The sequence below is a fragment of the Hyperolius riggenbachi genome, chromosome 4, assembly GCF_040937935.1.
Source record: "Hyperolius riggenbachi isolate aHypRig1 chromosome 4, aHypRig1.pri, whole genome shotgun sequence".
Classification (NCBI taxonomy): Eukaryota; Metazoa; Chordata; class Amphibia; order Anura; family Hyperoliidae; genus Hyperolius; species Hyperolius riggenbachi.
In genome coordinates this window covers 22,733,593-22,756,154 of record NC_090649.1, presented here as the reverse complement: position 1 = coordinate 22,756,154, position 22,562 = coordinate 22,733,593, and positions in this window count along the sequence as shown.

Sequence of the window (22,562 nt, the reverse complement as noted above, 5' to 3'; positions counted from 1 at the left end):
GGGGGAAGGTGTTTTCCTGTCAAAACTTTAAAGAGGACATTAACAAAATATAACTTAGAAACTAAAATATATTATTTTTTTACAAAATATATTAATATATTATTTTTTAATGTTTTCTTATTGTGAAATATACTTTACGCAAATTTACATTTTTCTATTTCTCAGTGGTGCCAACAGCTTTACTGCAGGCAAGGTGCATCACTGTGGGATCTATTTTACCCTCTGTCTCATGAGCAGTAACATCTTTTAAAGGGAACTACGCACTGTTTAAAAAAAAATGTGTCAAACAAACCTCTCACTAGCGGTGGTTCACAGTGGCATACCATAAGGCTGCAGGTGCTCACAGCACCGGGTCTAGCCATGGCTAGGGGCGCCGCTGTGGTGTTCAGCCACTGTGTTCTTCCACCTGGGGCGTTTTCTCATAGTTTAGGCAACATTCGGGAAAATAGCAGCATGCAGTGCAGGGGACTGTACTACTTCCTGCACTAGATGTAGCACCCCGTCCCCTTCCTGTCCCGTGGGCAATGTGTCTCCTCGCTCTCTACACACAGCCTGCAGTGAGTGAATGTGCAGAGCAGCAGCGTGAGTAGAGAGAATGATTGCTGTGCTGCAGCTGGGACATTAGCAGGGAGAGGTGGCAGGATGTGTTTAGTGCTTCAGAAGTTGCCTGTCATTAGTAGCCATGTGCATTGGCTGCTGTAATACCAGAGTGCCCTAGACTATTGATTATTTATCCTGATCAGAGTAATTAATCAATAATGCAGGGCAGTCTGCTGTTGCAGAAATCAGTGATACAGGTGCTGACAGCCAACTTCTGTAGTATGCAGAGAAGCAAGCTCCAGGCAATTTGGTTTAGCTTGATTGCTGGTAATCTTATCTCTTTTCCAGCTCCCCCTCCTACCCTGTTGTCTTCCCCATGACCCTTTCCTCTTTTCAGATTTTAGTGGCTTCCATAGTCATAGTCTATTGTCCTACCATATTATTATTGGGTATTTATATAGTACTGACACCTTCTGCAGCACTGTATAGAGTACAGAGTTTCATGATGGTTAGCCCCATCCACTTTCTGATGAGTCCTTTTCCCCCAAAATCCCCCAAAATTTTCAGCCACATGCTTGGTGCCCCAACCCGTCAACCCTCCTATCAAAAAATTGATTGTTTGGGGGGGAGGGGTGTCTGTAAAAAATCAGCACTGGGTGTCAAATTCCTTAGGTATGCTACTTGTGGTTCGTAAACTGTGTGAGCTTTGGGGGGTAAAGCAGACATTTACTTATATATAGGGGGGCTGGTCCAAAGCCCCCCACCTATATGGGAGCATCCATTTTCTATCCCTTCTGCCACAGAGCTGCGGGTGAAGCGTCAGCTATTTGTACCTGCACTTTGCCTAGGGGACGTGCTGTTTATTTTATCTTAAAATAATAAAATCTGTAATAATTGCAGAAATTAACATTAAAGTCTATGGAGGCGATTATTGTTAGAAAGGGTTGCAAAAGTGCCCATTAAAACAACGGACACCGTGGCCGCCCACTACGCAAACCACAGCTACAAATAGCGGGTGCTAAGCACCATAGATAGTGAGAAGCAGGGCTGTCTGGCTCTCCCTATTGGCTGTCTGCTACATCTGTCAATGTTACCGCATGGAGAGTGTGAGTTATCGGCAGGTCAAAGCTGGAGGTAAATAAATACAAACACTTTTGCTTGATATACCGAATGCTTTAATCTTTGTGAACTGCAATTTCTTGACATTTATTGAAGTATTTACCGCACAAGTCTGTAATTTTACCTCACTAGTCAGTAATTTTACTTTGCAATGTGGTAATAGGCAGAGCCGAGACAAGGTCCTCCAGCACCCAAGGCTGAAACACCAAAGTGCGCCCCTCCATCCCTCCCACCCCAGCCGTCACACACTGATTGCTAGTAGACTAAGAGGGCCAAAGGGCCCCCAACACCTTAATCTCTAGTTATCTGGCTTGCAGTCACTGCCATGTATCCCCTTATTATCTTATTTCTCTCTCCTTTAACCACTTGAGGACTGCTGTGTTAAACGCCCCTAGTGACCAGGCTATTTTTTACTAAAATGGCCACTGCAGCTTTAAAGAGAACCAGAGACGAAGCACCCTCATGTATTTTATTACATTTATCAGTGGGAACATGACAGTAAACACCTACCCTGCTTTTAGTTTCATTCGTATCTGCTTAATTAGTCTATTAGCAGCTGTGATAAGAATCCCCGACTGGCTCAGTCTAGGTTTGACCTGGAATCATTATAGCTGAGTCACTCTTCTGTGGAGTCTTTTCAAGCCCGAGCCTGCCACCTTAGATTTCCTGCTTTGCATACTGAGAGCTGTGATGACATGGGAGGGGCTGCTGCTGCTGAGAGAGAAGCTCTGAAACAGACAAGTGTGGCTGCAAGCCTGCAATATGATCTGTGTGCTCTCAGCATAGATACTGATGATGACTGCAGTTTCATTCCTATGAGAGACACTTCCTACAGGCAGCTATACCAAAATGAAAGCACACAGATGAAAGGCTGCAGCAGCCTAGTCTCATAGAGCCTAGACAGCAGATCCAGAACAACTCATAACCCGGAAGGAGAAGGGATATGAGCCGGCGGCCATATTTGATTTTTCCTTGAGCAATATTGGATAAAATACACTAAAAAAGGCACACCAGAGCGGCGAAATTATCAGGTAGAGCCTTTATTCTTTACAAGATATCGACTGATATGTTTATTTTGTGTGAAACCTTCATCTCTGGTTCCCTTTAAGGCCAAGCTGCAGGGCCACGCAACTCAGCACACAAGTTATTCCCCCCCTTCCTTTTCTCCCCACCAACAGAGCTCTCTGTTGGTGGGGTCCGATCGCTCCATAGCTGTTTATTTTTTTTTATAAATATTTTATTATTTTTTTAATACATTTGGCTATTTTTATTTTTGCCCCGCTATCCCCTGCCAACCAATCAGCGTGATCAGCTGTCATAGGCTTCAGCCTATGACAGCCAACTACTCCCCAGCCTATGGAGGGGACAGCCCTGTCACATGGCTGTCCCCAGTACAGCTCTGCTGCAGATTGCAGCGCTGTACACAGGTATTGGACATCGGTTTCGCCGTCTAACAGTCTCTGAGCGGCGATTGCCACTGGGAGACTGAAGGCGGAGCGGAGCTCCACCTTCCATGCAGGAGATGCGTGTGCAGCCTACGCGCGATCTCCTGCTAGCTCCATAGAAGGCCGTTCCCGCCAATCGGCATGGAGCGGTCCTGGGGCTGCCGCACTGCTCACGCCAATTGGTGTGGAGCAGTCGGCAAGAAGTTAAACACAATGGAATGATAGTTGAGTGCGTTGTGCACCCCCTCCTACACTGCACCCTGAGGCTGAAGCCTCTCTTGCCTCTGCCTCGGCCCTGGTAATAGGTTTAGTGGAATGGTATTTGGTAAGGTGATTGGTAGAATCTGCTGCTTTCTGCATTACCGAATGCGGTAATGCTTCGTGAATTGAGGCCATTGTGGTTTTGTTATGTTGTTAGGAACCCAATATCACCTTCACAGATTTTTGTTAGTTTTGTTTTTTCTTTTCACAAACTTATCTATCAGTTTGTCCTCATTCAGCTTTTATTCCCATTGCCTTGTATATCCTCTCTGGACCTCACTAGTGTCATCTCCTGAAGGATTCCCCAAAGTGTAATTCCCTCATCCTCCACAATTGAATAGAGTAGAGGAGAGAATATTATTTATGTTTCTTTATAAGGACACCTCAGTTTATTATAACCATTCTCACCCATTCTGTTGAGCTTTCTCTTACTCAGCTGTCATTTATTGCACACATACAAGGCAGATTGTGCTACAACAGACTGATTTTCTCGCCAGTATTACTGGAAAGCAAATGATTTCACAACATCCAAGCTTCAGCCCGCATTTATGGATCAGTTTGGAGACAATCACATTTGCACAGCTTTGAGAGTTTATGCTAAAAAGTATAAACCATTTGTCTACCTGCATGTGGCTTCAAAAGGCTTTCTTGTGTGTCCTGGAAGCCTGTGTGTATCCTCACATTGCGTACAGTGCTGAATGACTACAAGTTCCTTCACCAGACCCAGCTGTGGCAGAGAAGCTCAGCAGAGCACCAGCTTTGCCATTCTATTATCCTGTATTTATTAAAGGGAATTTGAAGTGAGAAGAATACAGAGGCTGTCATCTTGATTCTCATATAAACAATGCCATTTACCTGGCTTTCATGCTGGGCTATTGGCTTTAGTTGTTTTCGAGTCACACACCTTCAATAAGCATGCAGCCAGTGGAGTCAGACTAGAGTCAAAGCAAGGTTTTAAAAGAAAAGTTAGTTTTCATCTTTCTGACAGGTTGGTTTGCCCTTTTATTGGCACAGTTTGGTGTTTTCAGAAGCAGTATTTCACAGCAGTATTTTCAGAAGTGCATGCCCCTCTGAAATGAGCCTTTATTTTAAATGTATTGCTACTTTTAAATATGTGACCAGGACCAGGCCAAGGCAGAAGCACAAGAGGCATTAACCTCTGGGCGAGTCTTGCCCTGCCCTCCATTCTGAATCTGAACTCAACTCCCCAAAACTGTCTGGCTTGATCCTTAGCCAGTGCTGCTCGGATACTCCTTTTCAAAATCCAAATTGATTCGGATCCGGATACCCAGATATCTGGATCCGGATTGGATATCCGAATCCAAACTTTTTGATATCCGAATAGAATCGGATATCCGAGCCCAGTATCCAAGATATCTGCCCGGATTCGGATATCCGGATAGAAAACTGGAAGTGGCCTTTAAATTGCTTCTAAAACTTTTTTTTAGGGTAAATGAGGCATGTAGCATCATGTTTTTTTTTAAAGGGAAACACTAATTGGTTATGTGAGGACTTAAAATACCCCCCCCCCCAAAAAAAAAAATGGCTGTCAATTAACATCACGACTAGGTTCCAGACAGCGGTCGTGCAGCCCACATTATGTCCAAAGTCCAACCGCACAACTGGGACATAACAGTTTTCAGCCTTGACACCTCAAAAAAATTATGCAGCAATTGTGTTTTGGGTTAAATATAGGTATCAGCGGCCTGTGGCACCCTGGTGGTGGAAGCAGCACAGGCAGCAGGAGCAGGGCAATGCAGCAGCAGCAGGTGTAACGTCTGCCAAGAGCATGCCGGACATGGCACTTGGCAGTGGCACGTGGCACTAGGCACGTGGCACTAGGCAGGTGGCACTAGGCACATGGCACTTGGCATGTGGCATGTGGCACTTGGCACATTGCACTTGGCACATAGCACTTAGCACGTGCCACGTACCACGTGCCAAGTGCTACATACCACGTGCCACATGCCAAGTGCCACGTACCAAGTGCCACGTGGCACGTGTACATGGCACGTAGGGTTGTTGGTACCACGGCTGTAAAAAAATGTGAACCAGGCGGCTTAGTTATTAATAGTTAATCAGGAGGAGCCAGGAGGTTGTGATGAGGTGGTAAAGGGTGGTAAGGCAGGCATTGTGATTCCTAGCCACTTTATGTCCACCTCTTTCCAACAACCGGGGAAAAACTCGCCCAACAGGGTCTGGCGGCGGTTTTTCCTTGCACGGGAAGCAATGGAGGGAGCAGAGGAGGCCACTGAGGACTGGCTGCCTGAACAGGCCTCAGTGTCGGCAGGAGTGGCAGAGGGGGTTCTGGTGCTCCGAGTCTGACCACTGCCAGCTTGCTTCAGCCACATGATGTGGGGTACCTGTACTTTATTAAAATTTGGGTAGGACTTTAGAGCAAATCAGCACGGAGTGACAGTCAGACAGCAGAGGAGAAGACACTAGTGCACACTAACTGTCACACTGGCACTGCTCAGCACAGCAATTCCGTAGTAAGCTAACACAGTAGTACTACTCTAACAACTAACTAGCACTGACTGTAGTACTAACTACACAATAGCACAGTAATCCTATTCCCTAACCTATACTGTAGCTAAGGCTAATAGCAGGCTAGCAGCTGGCCTGGTCTGTGCATTGCGCACACACACAGACACTGGACAGGACCTATAGCAGCTGCTGCAGGCCTGCAGCACACACCTTGACTGTCACTGAATGAAATCAAGCTAGCTACCTAATAAACAATAGAACAATAGTGTAGTGATAGTGAAGGTGTTAATCACTGAACAGCTTTAGGTTTATCACTGTATACAGCACTTGCTAGGCCAGCAGCAATGGAGCATGTCTCTCAGTGAGCAGCCACAAGCAAGGACGAGATTTCTCATCATGGCATCCCTCCTTAATATACAGGGGGGGGGGGGGGGGCTGGCCAGGGTAAGGTTCCCTTCTGTGATTGGGTGCTAGGGCTTAGGCTGGGAGCCCTCGGATTGGCTCAGTGATGTCATGGACGTCATCTCCATAGTTACAGTACCCGGATCCGGATATCCGACCGGATATCCGAATTCCTATCCGGATACTGCTGCGAATCCGGATACCACATTCTGGATTTGGCCCAGGTATCTGGAATCCGAATCAGAGTCGGATGGTGGAAAAAGTTTGGATTATCCAGGTAATTTGGATATCTGGAATCCGGATGAGCACCACTGTCCTTAGCAATCCCCTTGCACGCAAGTCTGCAACAGCAGGCAAGCAAGGTTTTGCTACAACGGAAACATCACCAGCTTCCTACAGTGTTGTCTGAGAGTGGCCAACATTTGCAGCACTTGACACCTAGATGGACTGGATGGAGTTGGATAGTGACCGTGATAGAAGCTCTCCACCATAGAAGCTCACCTACTGCTGTCTGGGTTCTCTGTGCCCAGGCAGCAGTAGGTGCTGAGGACTATTGGCTACAATAAGTACCAAAATTGGCTGGACTGCACGGTTCTGGTCTTCCTTTCAAAAAATTAAGGTATGATGGAGAGAAAGAAGGGGGTTGATTAGAGGCTGATAGCATCAGAAACTGCTAGTGTAGGGCAGACTAGCATGACAGGCACATGCAACCTCCATCATAAGTAAGCAAGCCCAGTTGTGCTCTCAGTTCTGCAGTGCCTGAAATCTATCACACAAACTCTTCATTGTGTGCAAAAAGGCAAAAACACTATTTTGTTTCCGTAGAGTGTATGAACTGTTACAAGAAAAGGGGGGGAGGGCAGGGAATTTTGGCATCCTTGCCTTGGGTGCTACAAAACCTTGCCCTGGGACTGTGTGTGACAAATTAACAAAAGCCAATTCAGAGGGCTTGATTTCCAAAGTGGTGCTAACTGATAGCATGCTTGTGAAAAGCCCTCTATCACACCTAAAGTCAGTTAGGTCGTGATAATCAGCACTCGCACACAAAGTCCCACTCGCAAAACTTTGCGTGCGCAAAGGCCGGTGTGCGCGAAATGGATCTTAACGTCGCACTATGCGATGTTAAGGTCGCACCCACTTTTCACTCGTACCGGCCTTTGCGCGCACAAAGTTTTGCGCACATGGCTTTGCGCGCGAGTGCTGTTAGCACCCTACTTAACACGCCCAAAGTCTTTGAGAATCAAGGGCAGAAGTACGGCTGAGTGCTGGCCAAATTTATCTTAGCAGAGATTTAGCAAAATTGCCTTTAAAATTTGTGAAGCAGCCAGCTTAGACAAGAACATGGAAGTAAACAGACCGAGGGGGGGACAGAAAATGATTGAGTGGGGAAACTACGTGTGCTTGGTCAATACCTTCTTTCCAGGTATCTTTGAGGAGATTCCTCCAAAGCAACCGCCTCCCAGCAACTCATAAGAATAGTTCCCTCCACGGGCCAGGGGCAGGGGCATAACAATAGACCCAGCAAGGAATTCAGCCACAGGGGGACCCAGAAGCCACATGGGACCCCGCTAGTGTTGGGCGAACAGTGTTCACCACTGTTCGGGTTCTGCAGAACATCACCCTGTTCGGGTGATGTTCGAGTTCGGCCGAACATCTGATGGTGTTCGGCCAAACTGTTCGGCCATATGGCCGAACTAAGAGCGCATGGCCAAACGTTCCCCGAACGTTCGGCTAGCGCTGTGATTGGCCAAACGGGTCACGTGTAGTGTTGGGCGAACATCTAGATGTTCGGGTTCGGGCCGAACATGGTCGCGATGTTCGGGTGTTCGAGCCGAACTCCGAACATAATGGAAGTCAATGGGGACCCGAACTTTCGTGCTTTGTAAAGCCTCCTTACATGCTGCATACCCCAAATTTACAGGGTATGTGCACCTTGGGAGTGGGTACAAGAGGAAAAAAAAATGTAGCAAAAAGAGCTTATAGTTTTTGAGAAAATCGATTTTAAAGTTTCAAAGGGAAAACTGTCTTTTAAATGCGGGAAATGTCTGTTTTCTTTGCACAGGTAACATGCTTTTTGTCGGCATGCAGTCATAAATGTAATACAGATAAGAGGTTCCAGGAAAAGGGACCGGTAACGCTAACCCAGCAGCAGCACACGTGATGGAACAGGAGGAGGGCGGCGCAGGAGGAGAAGGCCACGCTTTGAGACACAACAACCCAGGCCTTGCATGAGGACAAGAAGCGTGCGGATAGCAATTTGCATTTTGTCGCCATGCAGTCATAAATGTAATACAGATGAGAGGTTCAATAAACAATAAACCCAGTAATTGGTGTTGTCCAGAATGCGCACAATGCGTGGGTCGCGTTCAATGCAGTCCTAGGCCGAAGAGGTCATAGCCTAGGGTCACAAAAACCTGTTTATTTGGGCAATTTCAATGGTGGCGAGTCTGACGTACATAAATCGCAGCAATGGCCGTTAGCAACGTCTGAATCTCACGAAATGTCTCATGCAGGTAGAAGACATATTGTTAGACTTGGGCTCCAAAGATGGGTTCCCTACATCTCTGCAAACCAGAGTTACAGGGCTCCAAATTTGGTAAAATCCCCCACAGGCTTTCATTGGGCCTCCTATTTACAGTTCCAAAATCTCACATCTTTTCAAAGGGCAATTGCTCAGCAGTGGCAAATTTTCTAGCATTGTAGGGACCCTTAGGGGGAACATGACTGGTGAGTTTCAGGCCCCTAGGCCAAAGAGGTCATAGCCTAGGGTCACAAAAACCTGTTTATTTGGGCAATTTCAATGGTAGTTATGCTGACGTACATAAATCTCAGCCATGGCCGTTAGCAACGTCTGAATTTCACGAAATGTCTCATGCAGGTAGAAGACATATTGTTAGACTTGGATTCCAAAGATGGGGTCCCTACATCTCTGCAAACCAGAGTTACAGGGGTCCAAAATTGGTAAAATCCCCCATAGGCTTTCATTGCCTCCCTATTTCACTTTCCAAAATCTCACATCTTTTCAAAGGGCAATGGCTCAGCAGTACCAAATTTTCTAGCATTGTAGGGACTCTTAGGGGGATCGTAACTGGTGAGTTTTGCCACTGCTGAGCCATTGCCCTTTGAAATGGTGTGAGATTTTGGAACGGTAAATAGTAGGCCCAATGAAAGCCTATGGGGGATTTTACCAATTTTGGAGCCCTGTAACTCTGGTTTGCAGAGATATAGAGACCCCATCTTTGAAATCCAAGTCTAACAATATGTCTTCTACCTGCATGAGACATTTCGTGAGATTCAGACGTTGCTAACGGCCATTGCTGCGATTTATGTACGTCAGACTCGCCACCATTGAAATTGCCCAAATAAACAGGTTTTTGTGACCCTAGGCTATGACTTCTTCGGCCTAGGACTGCATTGAACGCGACCCACGCATTGTGCGCATTCTGGACAACACCAATTACTGTTTATTGTTTATTGAACCTCTCATCTGTATTACATTTATGAAATGCAAATTGCTATCCGCACGCTTCTTGTCCTCATGCAAGGCCTGGGTTGTTGTGTCTCAAAGCGTGGCCTTCTCCTCCTGCGCCGCCCTCCTCCTGTTCCATCACGTGTGCTGCTGCTGGGTTAGCATTACCGGTCCCTTTTCCTGGAACCTCTTATATGTATTACATTTATGATTGCATGCCGACAAAAAGCATGTTACCTGTGCAAAGAAAACAGACATTTCCCGCATTTAAAAGACAGTTTTCCCTTTGAAACTTTAAAATCGATTTTCTCAAAAACTATAAGCTCTTTTTGCTAAATTTTTTTTCCTCTTGTACCCACTCCCAAGGTGCACATACCCTGTAAATTTGGGGTATGTAGCATGTAAGGAGGCTTTACAAAGCACGAAAGTTCGGGTCCCCATTGACTTCCATTATGTTCGGAGTTCGGCTCGAACACCCGAACATCGCGGCCATGTTCGGCCTGTTCGGCCCGAACCCGAACATCTAGATGTTCGCCCAACACTAGACCCCGCCCTGAGAGACAGACAACTAAGGGCACAGAGAAAAACACTTTCTGCTCTCTGCACAATTGTTCTAATTACTGATTCTGCTCAGCCACTGATAACAAATCATACAAAGTTTTGCAGACAAAAATTTGTAGACAGTCCCTATTCATTGTGAAGCAGGCTCTTGTATACAGCGCCCGGCCCTAAGCCCCCAACCTCTCTACCCCTCCCCAAGTGCTGTGTACTGTAGTGATGCTGGAGAAGTCTGCAGAGCCAGTTCTGCTCCATCAGAGATGATGAACAGAGTGAGTGTAATAAGCTGAGGCTGGGAGCACATTCATCTGTCAGTTTTTTGTATGCATTTTCTGCACACCAGTGGCTTGATTCACTAGCCATCGCTAAGCCGGTTAGTGTGCCTTATCACTTAGTGGGCGCAAACTACGGCACAAAGTAGTTTGCACCCACACATCAGTCTTAGTACCGCTCACTGCGCGCACAGCGTGGGTGCGCCTATATTAGTGCACAGTGCGACAATAACGTTACACCCACTGCCCCTTAAACGTCGCACCTGGCGCATTAATGCTCTGCTTCGGGGACACCCGATGCGCCATTATACGATGTTTAAGGGGCAGCGGGTGCGATGTCATCGACGTTATCATCGCACCGCGCACTAATATAGGTGCACCCGCGCTGTGCGTGCAGTGAGTGGGGCTGCGCACGAAGTAGCTTTGCGCGCACTAGGGGCAAAAAATGGCTTTTCACAACGGCGCTAACACTTAGCGCCGGTTAGTGAATCAAGCCCCATGTGTGTCTGTATGTGTGAAAACACGCACGTTTTATCACAGGAGCTAATGTAAGAGAAAATGTGTGCAGTGCTTCACTCCTGTCTGTTTTTACTGGCCAGTAAAAAAAAGGCGCATATTGCTAGTGGACAAAAAGGGCGCCGCCATAGACTGCAATGCAAAATATCAGCTATTGGACGCCCGACAGGAAAAAAGGGCGCCCGAGAAATAGCGCTTGCAGGGATCGTGTTAACAAAAGTTTTCATTTACAGAATAAGGTTTATAACAAAGATCGTTTACAAGTTCGTTTTGACTTTGTGGTTTACTTATTTTCCGTTTTTAAATTTCGCTTATAAGTGCTCGGATACCCCTTTTTATTATTCGAGTTTGGTCGAATTCGAATAGTAAATTATTCGCGTTCGGTCCAATATTCGAGTCGAATATTTTTTACTATTCGATTCGACCTCGGACTTCAAGCTCACTATTCGAGTCGGTATTCGAGCTCATTATTCGAGCTGACTATTCGAATTGGCCTTAAATAGCTTCCAACACTTGTTTTGAGGGTGAATGATGCAAGAAACATCTTTTTTTCCAAGTAACAACAGCAAGTGATTATGTGGGGATGTTCCTTTAAAAAAAAAAAAAGGTGGAAAGAGAAGTTGTGTCCAAAATTTTGTTCAGTACTGTATATACTTCTTCTTCTTCTTCTTCTTCTTTATCTTCTATATCTTCATCTTCTTCTTCTTCTTCTTCTTCATCTTCTTCTTCTATATGTTCTTCTTCTATATCTTCTTCTTCTATATCTTCTTCTTCTTCTTCTTCTTCTATATCGTCTTCTTCTTCTTCTTCTTCTTCTTCTTCTTCTTCTTCTTCGTCTTCTTCATCTTCTTCATCTTCTTCATCTTCTTCTTCTTCTTCTTCTTCATCTTCTTCATCTTCTTCATCTTCTTCTTCATCTTCTTCATCTTCATCTTCTTCATCTTCTTCTTCATCTTCTTCTTCATCATCTTCTTCTTCTTCATCTTCTTCATCTTCTTCTTCATCTTCTTCTTCATCTTCTTCGTCTATATCTTCTTTTTCTATGTCTTCTTTTTCTATATCTTCTTATTATTATTATTTTTCTATTTCGTCTTCTTATTTTTCTATTTCTTCTTCTTCTTCTTCTTCTCCTTCTTCTTCTTCTCCTTCTTCTTTTTCTATATCTTCTTCTTCTTCTATATCGTCTTCTTCTTCTTCACTTATTTCTCTTTTATATTTTTTTTTTAAAAGAAATGCAGCTATTTTTGAGCGTAATAAATAGCTGGTGGCGCACGCATGTTGGAAGCGCCATTGTATGTGCTCCCTGGCAGTGGAAACACACAGACAGCAGGAGGTAAATTCAGCAGCAGCAGCAGCAGCAGGAGGAGGAGGATGATTGTGTGGCAGCAGGCAGTCAATGAGGCAGGCAGCGAGACATAATAGGCTGTGTGGTACCTAGCGGTGGTACCAGGCCGTAAATACACAGCATGAGGTTCCAGACAGCGGTCGTGAAGCCCACATCATGTCCAATACACAACTGGGACAACACAGTTTTCAACCCGGACACCTCTAAAAATAATATCACACAGTATTAATAAAAAGTATATATATTTTTTTTGTTTTTTTATAGAAATGCAGCTATTTTTGAGCGTAACAAATAGCTGGTGGCGCACGCATGTTGGAAGCACCATTGTATGTGCTCCCTGGCAGTGGAAACACACAGACAGCAGGAGGTAAATTCAGCAGCAGGAGGAGGAGGATGAGTGTGTGGCAGCAGGCAGTCAATGAGGCAGGCAGCGTGACATAATAGCCCTGGTACCTAGCGGTGATACCAGGGCTGTAAATAAACACAGCAGGCAGGAGGTCCCAGACAGCGGTCGTGCAGCCCACATCGTGTCCAATACACAACTGGGACAACACAGTTTTCAACCCGGGCACCTCAGAAAAATTAAACCTTTTTTTTTTTAATGGTTTTTTTGTTTTGATTTTACAACAAATTACACAGATATAGCTATTGTTTGACGTAATAGCTGGTGGCAGAGTGGCAGCAGAAGGTAAATCTGTGTACCCTGGCAGTGGGAAACACAGACAGACAGCAGCAGCAGCAGGAGGAATGGAGGAGTAGTGTGAGTGTGGCAGCAGGCAGGCAGCGTGACATAATAGCCCTGGTACCTAGCGGTGATACCAGGGCTGTAAATAAACACAGCAGGCAATAGGTCCCAGACAGTGGTCGTGCAGCCCACATCGTGTCCAATACACAACTGGGACAACACAGTTTTCAACCCGGGCACCTCAGAAAAATTAAACCTTTTTTTTTTTTAATGGTTTTTTTGTTTTGTTTTTACAACAAATTACACAGATATAGCTATTGTTTGACGTAATAGCTGGTGGTAGAGTGGCAGCAGAAGGTAAATCTGTGTACCTTGGCAGTGGGAAACACAGACAGACAGCAGCAGCAGCAGGACGAATGGAGGAGTAATGTGAGCAGCTATTGTTTGACGTAATAGCTGGTGGCAGAGTGGCAGCAGAAGGTAATTCTGTGTACCCTGGCAGTGGGAAACACAGAAAGACAGCAGCAGCAGCAGGAGGAATGGAGGAGTAGTGTGTGTGTGGCAGGAGGCAGGCAGCGTGACATAATAGCCCTGGTACCTAGCGGTAATACCAGGGCTGTAAATAAACACAGCAGGCAGGAGGTCCCAGACAGCGGTCGTGCAGCCCACATCGTGTCCAATACACAACTGGGACAACACAGTTTTCAACCCGGGCACCTTAAAAAAAATAAACCTTTTTTTTTTTTAAGGTAAATACAGGCAGCAGGGGCAGCTATTGTTTGACGTAATAGCTGGTGGCAGAGTGTCAGCAGAAGGTAAATCTGTGTACCCTGGCAGTGGGAAACACAGACAGACAGCAGCAGGAGGAATGGAGGAGTAGTGTGAGTGTGGCAGCAGGCAGGCAGCGTGACATAATAGCCCTGGTACCTAGCGGGGATACCAGGGCTGTAAATAAACACAGCAGGCAGGAGGTCCCAGACAGCGGTCGTGCAGCCCACATCGTGTCCAATACACAACTGGGACAACACAGTTTTCAACCCGGGCACCTCAGAAAAATTAAACTTTTTTTTTTAATGGTTTTTTTGTTTTGTTTTTACAACAAATTACACAGATATAGCTATTGTGGCAGGTGGCAGAGTGGCAGCAGAAGGTAAATCTGTGTACCCTGGCAGTGGGAAACACAGACAGACAGCAGCAGCAGCAGGAGTAATGGAGGAGTAATGTGAGTAGCTATTGTTTGACGTAATAGCTGGTGGCAGAGTGGCAGCAGAAGGTAAATCTGTGTACCCTTGGCAGTGGGAAACACAGACAGACAGCAGCAGCAGCAGGAGGAATGGAGGAGTAATGTGAGTAGCTATTGTTTGACGTAATAGCTGGTGGCAGAGTGGAAGCAGAAGGTAAAATCTGTGTACCCTGGCAGTGGGAAACACAGACAGACAGACAGACAGCAGCAGCAGCAGGAGGAATGGAGGAGTAGTGTGAGTGTGGCAGCAGGTAGGTAGGCAGCGTGACATAATAGCCCTGGTACCTAGCGGTGATACCAGGGCTGTAAATAAACACAACAGGAGGTCCCAGACAGCGGTCGTGCAGCCCACATCGTGTCCAATACACAACTGGGACAACACAGTTTTCAACCCGGGCACCTCAGAAAAATTAAACCTTTTTTTTTGTAATGGTTTTTTTTTTTTTTTTTTACAGCAAATTACACAGATATAGCTATTGTTTGACGTAATAGCTGGTGGCAGAGTGGCAGCAGAAGGTAAATCTGTGTACCCTGGCAGTGGGAAACACAGACAGACAGCAGAAGGGCAGTACACAGCAGCCCACTGTAGGTGTAAAATGTGTGGCTGCAAGCGACGTAACAGTCAAAGTGAACCAGGCTGGCTTAGTGAGCAGGAGCCAGGAGGTGGTAAAGGGTGGTAAGGCACATTAACGATGGTTCTTCCGGTAGCCAGTTCATGTCCCCCTCTCGCCGACAACAGGGGCCAGGAACTCGCCTTCCACCCATGCCTGGTTCATCTTGAGAAACGTCAGTCTGTCCACAGACTTGTGAGACAGACGTGAGCGTTTCTCGGTGACCCCGCCACCAGCTGCACTGAAGCAGCGCTCGGACAGTACGCTGGAAGGGGGACAGGACAGCACTTCCAGGGCGTACTGTGCCAGCTCGCTCCAGATCTCCAGGCGCTTGACCCAATACTCCATGGGATCAACAGGGGCATCGCTGTCAAGCCCGCTGTAGGACCCCATGTAGTCAGCCACCATGCGGGTCAGGCGCTGGCTGTGACCGGAGGAGGATGCTGCTGCATGCACCTCCTCTCTAGTCACTGCTGCCGGAGCTTCTACAGTCCTGTAGAGCTCGTTGCTGAGAGACAGCAGGTCTGTGGGGCGCTTGCTGCTGGATGCAGGCACCTGCTGCTGCCTCTGTGCTGGCTGGACAGTGGGGGTGGAAGGCTGGGGGAAGGCTTCCTCCAAGCGCTCAACAAGGGCCTGCTGCAAGCTCCTTATTTGTTGCGCTGGGTCTCCTCCTGCATGCGGCAGGAACTGGCTCAACTTCCCCTTGAGGCGTGGGTCCAACATCATGCTGATCCAGATGTCCTCCCTCTGCTTCATCTGGATCACCCTGGGGTCCTTGCGCAGGCATGTCAGCATGTGCGCTGCCATTGGGAAGAGGCGGGCCACGTGTGCTGGCACATCGACGGCAGTGCTGTCCTCATCCTCCTCCTCTGCCTCCTCAGCCTCATCCTCTCTCCACCCCCGCACCAACTCAGCTGCGCCCCCTCATCAGCAGCAAGGTCAGGGACCTCCACCAAGTCCTCCTCCTCCTCCCCCTCAGAGGTGGACTGTGCAGCTGCATGCCGCTCCTGCTGGTCCAAGGCTGCCGCTCCCTGTTCCAGCAAAGCATCGAGGGCCCTGTTCAGCAGACAAACCAGGGGCACCCACTCGCAGACCATAGCATGGTCCCTGCTCACTATGTTAGTGGCCTGCAGAAAGGGAGCCAGCACTAAGCACACCTGCTGCATGTGCCTCCAGTCATCATCGGGGACGATGGACGGGATGTTGCTGGTCTTGTCCCTTCTCTGAGCGGCGGAAACAGTGGCCAGGGCAAGGTACTGGTTGACAGCGTGCTTCTGTTCAACCAGACGCTCCAACATCGCCAGGGTGGAGTTCCAGCGAGTTGGAACGTCAATGATCAGCTGATGGCGTGGCAGCTCCAGCTCCTTTTGCACGTCTTCCAGGCTCGCACAGGCTGCAGCCGAGCGCCGGAAGTGACGCACAACGTTCCTTGCCGTTTCCAGCAGTTCGTCCATCCCCTGGTAGGTGCGCAAGAACTTCTGCACCACCAGGTTCAGCACGTGGGCAAGACAGGGGATGTGGGTCAGGTTTCCCCTGTCAATTGCGGCAACCAGATTGGCCCCATTGTCGGCCACCACCTCTCCGACTCTGAGGCCTCTGGGGGTCAGCCAAATCCTCTCCTGCTCCTGGAGTTTGGCCAACACATGGGTTGCCGTCAGTTTGGTCTTCCCAAGGCTGACCAAATGCAGCAGCGCTTGGCAGTGGCGGGCCTTCACGCTGCTGCTGAGGCGGGGGGTTTGGCAAGGTGTGCCGGAGGATGGCAGAGGATCGGAGGAACCTGCTGCAGTTCCCCTGACCCTGCGGGGTGGCACCACCTACTGTGTTGCTGCTGCTGCTGTGCCCGCTGCTGCTCTCCCATCCTCACCCCCTTCCACCAAGCTGACCCAGTGGACAGTGAAGGACAGGTAGCGGCCTGTCCCGAAGCGGCTGCTCCAGGAGTCCATGGTGACGTGGACCCTTTCACCAACCGCGTGCTCCAGCCCTCGCTCCACATTGGCCATCACAAAGCAGTGCAGTGCAGGAATGGCCTTGCGGGCGAAAAAGTGTCTGCTGGGGAGCTGCCAGTCTGGGGCTGCACAAGCAAGCAGCGCACGCATGTCGCTCCCCTCCTGCACGAGCGTGTACGGCAGGAGTTGGGAGCACATGGCCCGTGCCAGCAAGCCGTTCAGCTGCCGCACGCGACGGCTGCTGGGAGGCAGAGCCCTAACCACCCCCTGGAAGGACTCGCTCAAAAGGCTCTGGCGTGGCCTTTTGCTAGCACGGGAATCAGCGGACACAGCAGAGGAGGCCACTGAGGACTGGCTGCCAGAACAGGCCTCAGTGTCGGTGGCAGGAGTTGCAGAGGGGGGAGGAGCAGTGCGTTTCCGCACTCCTGCTGGTGCTGCTGGAGGAGCAGGAGGGCGGGTGGCTGCTGTTGCTTCTGCTGCTGCTGAAGGCTGTGCAGTGATGGGTGTGGTGCCACTGCCAGCACCAGATGCCTTCAGCCTCTGGAACTCCTCATGCTGGTGGAAATTTTTAGCAGCAAGGTGGTTGATGAGCGAGCTGGTGCTGAACTTTAAGGGGTCTGCACCTCTGCTCAACTTCCGCTGACAGTGGTTGCAAGTGGCGTACTTGCTGTACACTGTGGGCATGGTGAAAAATCGCCAGATTAGTGACAAAAACAACCCCCTACGGCCTGGAGCCGCTGCTGCCTGTCTCCCTGTGGTGGTTGGGGGGGGGGGGGGGGGGGCTTGGGTGCGGCTGGTGGTGGTACTGGCAGATGCTGCTGCTGCTGCTGCTGAGCCTGAGACACCAGCAGGCTGTGGGACCTGCCTACTGCTGCCAATGCTTGCAATGATGCGCCTCCTTGCAAGGCCCACAAGCGCATCCTTCTCCTCCTCCTCAGAGCTGCTGATGACGACATCCCCTGGAGCTGGTGGCACCCAGTCTTTGTCTGTCACCGTGTCATCATCATCCTCTCCCTCCTGAAACATGTCCTGCTGGGATGATGACCCCCCAAACTCCTCTCCTGATGCATGGATGGGCTGCTTGACTGTCGCCACAGTCTTGCTGTCCAATCCCTCCTCCCCCAAAGTGCCCATCAGCATCTCCTCCTCAAAATCACCAACAACAGCAGACAATACCCTGATGGTGCCTGGGGTCAAAAGACTGCTGAGTGACAGGTCGGCGACTGACGGTGAACTGGCCTCCTCCCCAGGCCCTGCTGGGCGGCTGCTGCGAACAGGTGTGGTGGTGGTGGTGGTAAGGGTGGAGGCCTCGGATGCAGAGCTGATGGCGGGCTGCTCATCCTCCTTCATCAGTTGCACCACAGTGGCTGCATCCTTTTCCTCAATGGGACGTTTCCAACCTGGCTGGAGGAAAATAGGAGCAGGTGCTACACGCTGCTGCTGCTGTGTCTCTGCAGCGTGAGTTGCAGATGCTCCTGCTGGGCGCCCAAGGCGTCCACGGCCAGTGGCTATAGGAGGAATGTTAGCCACTGACGCAGCTGCTGCTGCTGCGGAACTGTGCATGGTGGCGCGGCTTGCCACAATGCTGCTCCCTCTCCTCCTGATTCCCTTGCTGCCCTTCCCCTTGCCCAAACCGCGCTGGCTGCCACTTCCAGACATCTTAGATGTTTTGGGCGTAGACACAAAAGTTTTTTAAAAGGGCGGGTGAAAAAGTGGGGTACTTTAATGGAGTGGGTTGGTGGGTGAGGTGACACTAATCACTAAGTGATTAGATCGCTAAGTGATTAGTACAGTACAAATACAAAATACAATAATCGGTATTGGTAATCAGTAAGTGTGAACAGTGAACACAGTGAGTGTTTCCAATAGTACACTAACTAGAAAATACAATAATCAGTTGTAATCAGATTCAGTAGAAGGAAATAGAGTGTGTGTACACTACAGACAGTGCACGCACACACACACGCAGGAGCTAGCCTATGAACAGTGACTGAGTGTCCCTAGTACAGTAAGTAGTAACAGTCAGTAAGTACAACTAGAAATTACAATAATCAGTAGTAATCACAAGGAAATAGAGTGTGTGTACACTACAGACAGTGAGTGCACGCACACACACACGCAGGAGCTAGCCTATGAACAGTGACTGAGTGTCCCTAGTACAGTAAGTAGTAACAGTAAGTAGTAAGTACAACTAGAAATTACAATAATCAGTAGTAATCACAAGGAAATAGAGTGTGTGTACACTACAGACAGTGAGTGCACGCACACACACACGCAGGAGCTAGCCTATGAACAGTGACTGAGTGTCCCTAGTACAGTAAGTAGTAACAGTAAGTACAACTAGAAATTACAATAATCAGTAGTAATCAGAAGGAAATAGAGTGTGTGTACTGTACAGACAGTGCACGCACACACACACGCAGGAGCTAGCCTATGGACAGTGACTGAGTGTCCCTAGTACAGTAAGTAGTAACAGTAAGTAGTAAGTAAAACTAGAAATTACAATAAACAGTAGTAATCAGAAGGAAATAGAGTGTGTGTACACTACAGACAGTGCACGCACACACACACGCAGGAGCTAGCCTATGAACAGTGACTGAGTGTCCAGTACAGTAAGTAGTAACAGTAAGTACAACTAGAAATTACAATAATCAGTAGTAATCAGAAGGAAATAGAGTGTGTGTACTGTACAGACAGTGCACGCACACACACACGCAGGAGCTAGCCTATGAACAGTGACTGAGTGTCCCTAGTAGTAAGTAGTAACAGTAGTAAGTACAACTAGAAATTACAATAATCAATCAGTAGTAATCAGAAGGAAATAGAGTGTGTACTGTGCACGCACACACGCAGGAGCTATGAACAAACAGTGACAGTGAGTGTCCTAGTACAGTTACAGTATAACTACAAAATACAATCACTCAGTAGTAAAGGACAGCAGAAACACTGGTATAGATAAGATGAGAAATAAACTAACAGAGGACAGGAGGACAGCTGCCCACACAGGCGAGGCCCTGAGGCCTAAAGCTGTGTAAGCTTGCCTGCAGCAGCTGGCTGTCTCTATGTAACACACAAGCTACTAACTAAAATACAATGTCTATCTAACTAACAACAATATAGGTGTATATAGGAGGTGTATGTGAGCAAAAACGCTAGGTGATTGACCACAATAAAGCACTTGCTAAGCCAAAGCACAAAGGAGCAGATCTCTCTCTGTACAAAGTCAGGCAAGGACGGAAAAACGGAACATGGCGGCCGCTATTTATAGGGTAGGGGCTGGCCAGGGTCCCCCTCTGTGATTGGCTGCCGTCAGAGGGCCTGGGAGCCCTCTTATTGGCTCTAAGGACATCAATCTGGGCTATGACGCTATTCGAGCTCGGTATTCGAGCTCGAATAGCGCTGTTTGCTCGAATAGCGCGAATAGTGAATGAGCTATTCGAGTTTACTCGAATAGCCCATTCGAATAGCTGCAGCTATTCGGAGCTCGAATACCGAGCTCGAATAGCTGAAAAAGAGCTCGAATATTCGAGCTACTCGAATATTCGAGCTCTGTTGAGCACCACTGGGAGCTTTTACTTATTTTCCCGTTTTTTAAAAATTCGCTTACAGGACTGTAACAAGTAAATTTTCGTTTACACTTATTTTGTCATTTAAAATTAGTTTTCATACGTATAGAAATTATTCTATTCATGTTATTTATAGTGAAGTATTTTAAGGATTAAATATATTATTGTTTATATGTGAGTAAGGGTGTTTGTGCAGTGGGGGTGGTTAGGGTTAGGCACCACCAGGGGGGTCTTAGGGTTAGGCACCTTCAGGAAGGTCTTAGGGTTAGGCACCACCAGGGGGGTGGTTAGGTTTAGGCATCACCAGGGGAGTCTTAGGGTTAGGCACTACCAGGGGGGTCTTAGCGTTAGGCACAACCAGGGGGGGTCTTATTTTAGGCACCACCAGGGGGTGGTTAGGGTTAGGCACCACCAGGAAGGTCTTAGGGTTAGGCACCACCAGGGGGGTGGCTAGGGTTAGGCACCACCAGGGGGTGGTTAGGGTTAGGCAAGACCAGGCGGGGTCTTAGGGTTAGACACCACCAGGGGGGTCTTAGGGTTAGGCACCACCAGGGGGGGTCTTAGGGTTAGGCACCACCAGGGGGGTCTTAGGGTTAGGCACCACCAGGGGGGTCTTAGGGTTAGGCACTACCAGGGGGGGTTAGGGTTAGGCACCACCAGGGGGATGGTTAGGGTAGGGAACCACCAGGGGGATCTAGGGGGTTAGGGTGGGTTCTGTGTGAGAGTAGAGTTAGGTATAGTTACAGTACAGTATACACCACCAGGGGGGTGGTTAGGGTTAAGCCCCACCAGGGGGATCTAGGGGTTAGGGATAGGTACAGGGAGGGTTGTGTGTGAGAGTAAGGTTAGGTATAGTTACAGCACAATATATGTTATATATAATATGTATTAAATTATGTATATTTAAACAAAGAGGGGGTGTGAGAGAACGCGGAAAAGCTGCCGCGTGTACTGACAGCAAGGCGGCTGATTCCGCGTCCAACACGGCGGTCTGCACGCGGAAGCGTGCGTCTGGTAACTTGGCAGAACGCAGAAAAGCCGCCGCATGTACTGACGGCAAGGCGGCTGGTTCCGCGTCCAGCGCGGCGGTTTGCACGCGGCAGCGTGCATCTGGTCTGGCTGAGTCTCTTAGTTCACACAGGCTTACGAATACGCGCGCGCGCGCTGATAGGCAGAACTTTTATGATGGCCAAGGGAAGGTCAGCTGACCAGGCTGATCAGCTGACCTCAGACCCGGTAACCATTGGTTGATCACTTCAGGGTGGCGCCAGAGAGCGCTGCTCTATATATAGTTACTGCTGGCCACTCTCAAACTGTCTGCCGTTGCGAACACTACGTGGAAGCACTCAGACCTCAGTCAGATCCTACAGTGTGTTTGAACCAGGAGGACCTGGGAATTCACACTGAGCCAGATTACTTGTGTTATCATTCTGTTATACTTCAGACTAGTTCCAGGGTGTAGAGACCACGGACCTCACACCCAAGACTAGGGAACTTGTGTTATCATTCTGTTATACTTCAGACTAGTTCCAGGGTGTAGAGACCACGGACCTCACACCCAAGACTAGGGAACTTGTGTTATCATTCTGTTATACTTCAGACTAGTTCCAGGGTGTAGAGACCACGGACCTCACACCCAAGACTAGGGAACTTGTGTTATCATGCTGTTATACTTCAGACTAGTTCCAGGGTGTAGAGACCACGGACCTCACACCCAAGACTAGGGAACTTGTGTTATCATTCTGTTATACTTCAGACTAGTTCCAGGGTGTAGAGACCACAGACCTCACACCCAAGACTAAGGAACTTGTGTTATCATTCTGTTATACTTCAGACTAGTTCCAGGTTGTTATGACCTGTTGCTTTCCTGACTATCCCTCTGCTCTCTGATTCAGTACCACGCATATCTGATATTCTGTTGCCAAACCCTGCCTGCCTTGGATACCGAATCAGCCTTCTGTCTTTGTACTTTGTCTGTCCGTGTGTTGCCGACCTGGCTTGCCCGACCTCGAGAGCTATCTCTCTCCACAAAAGAGATAGTCTCAAGATCAGTCAGTGACATCCACCTTCAGGTGTCACTCACTCTCTAGCCCCTCC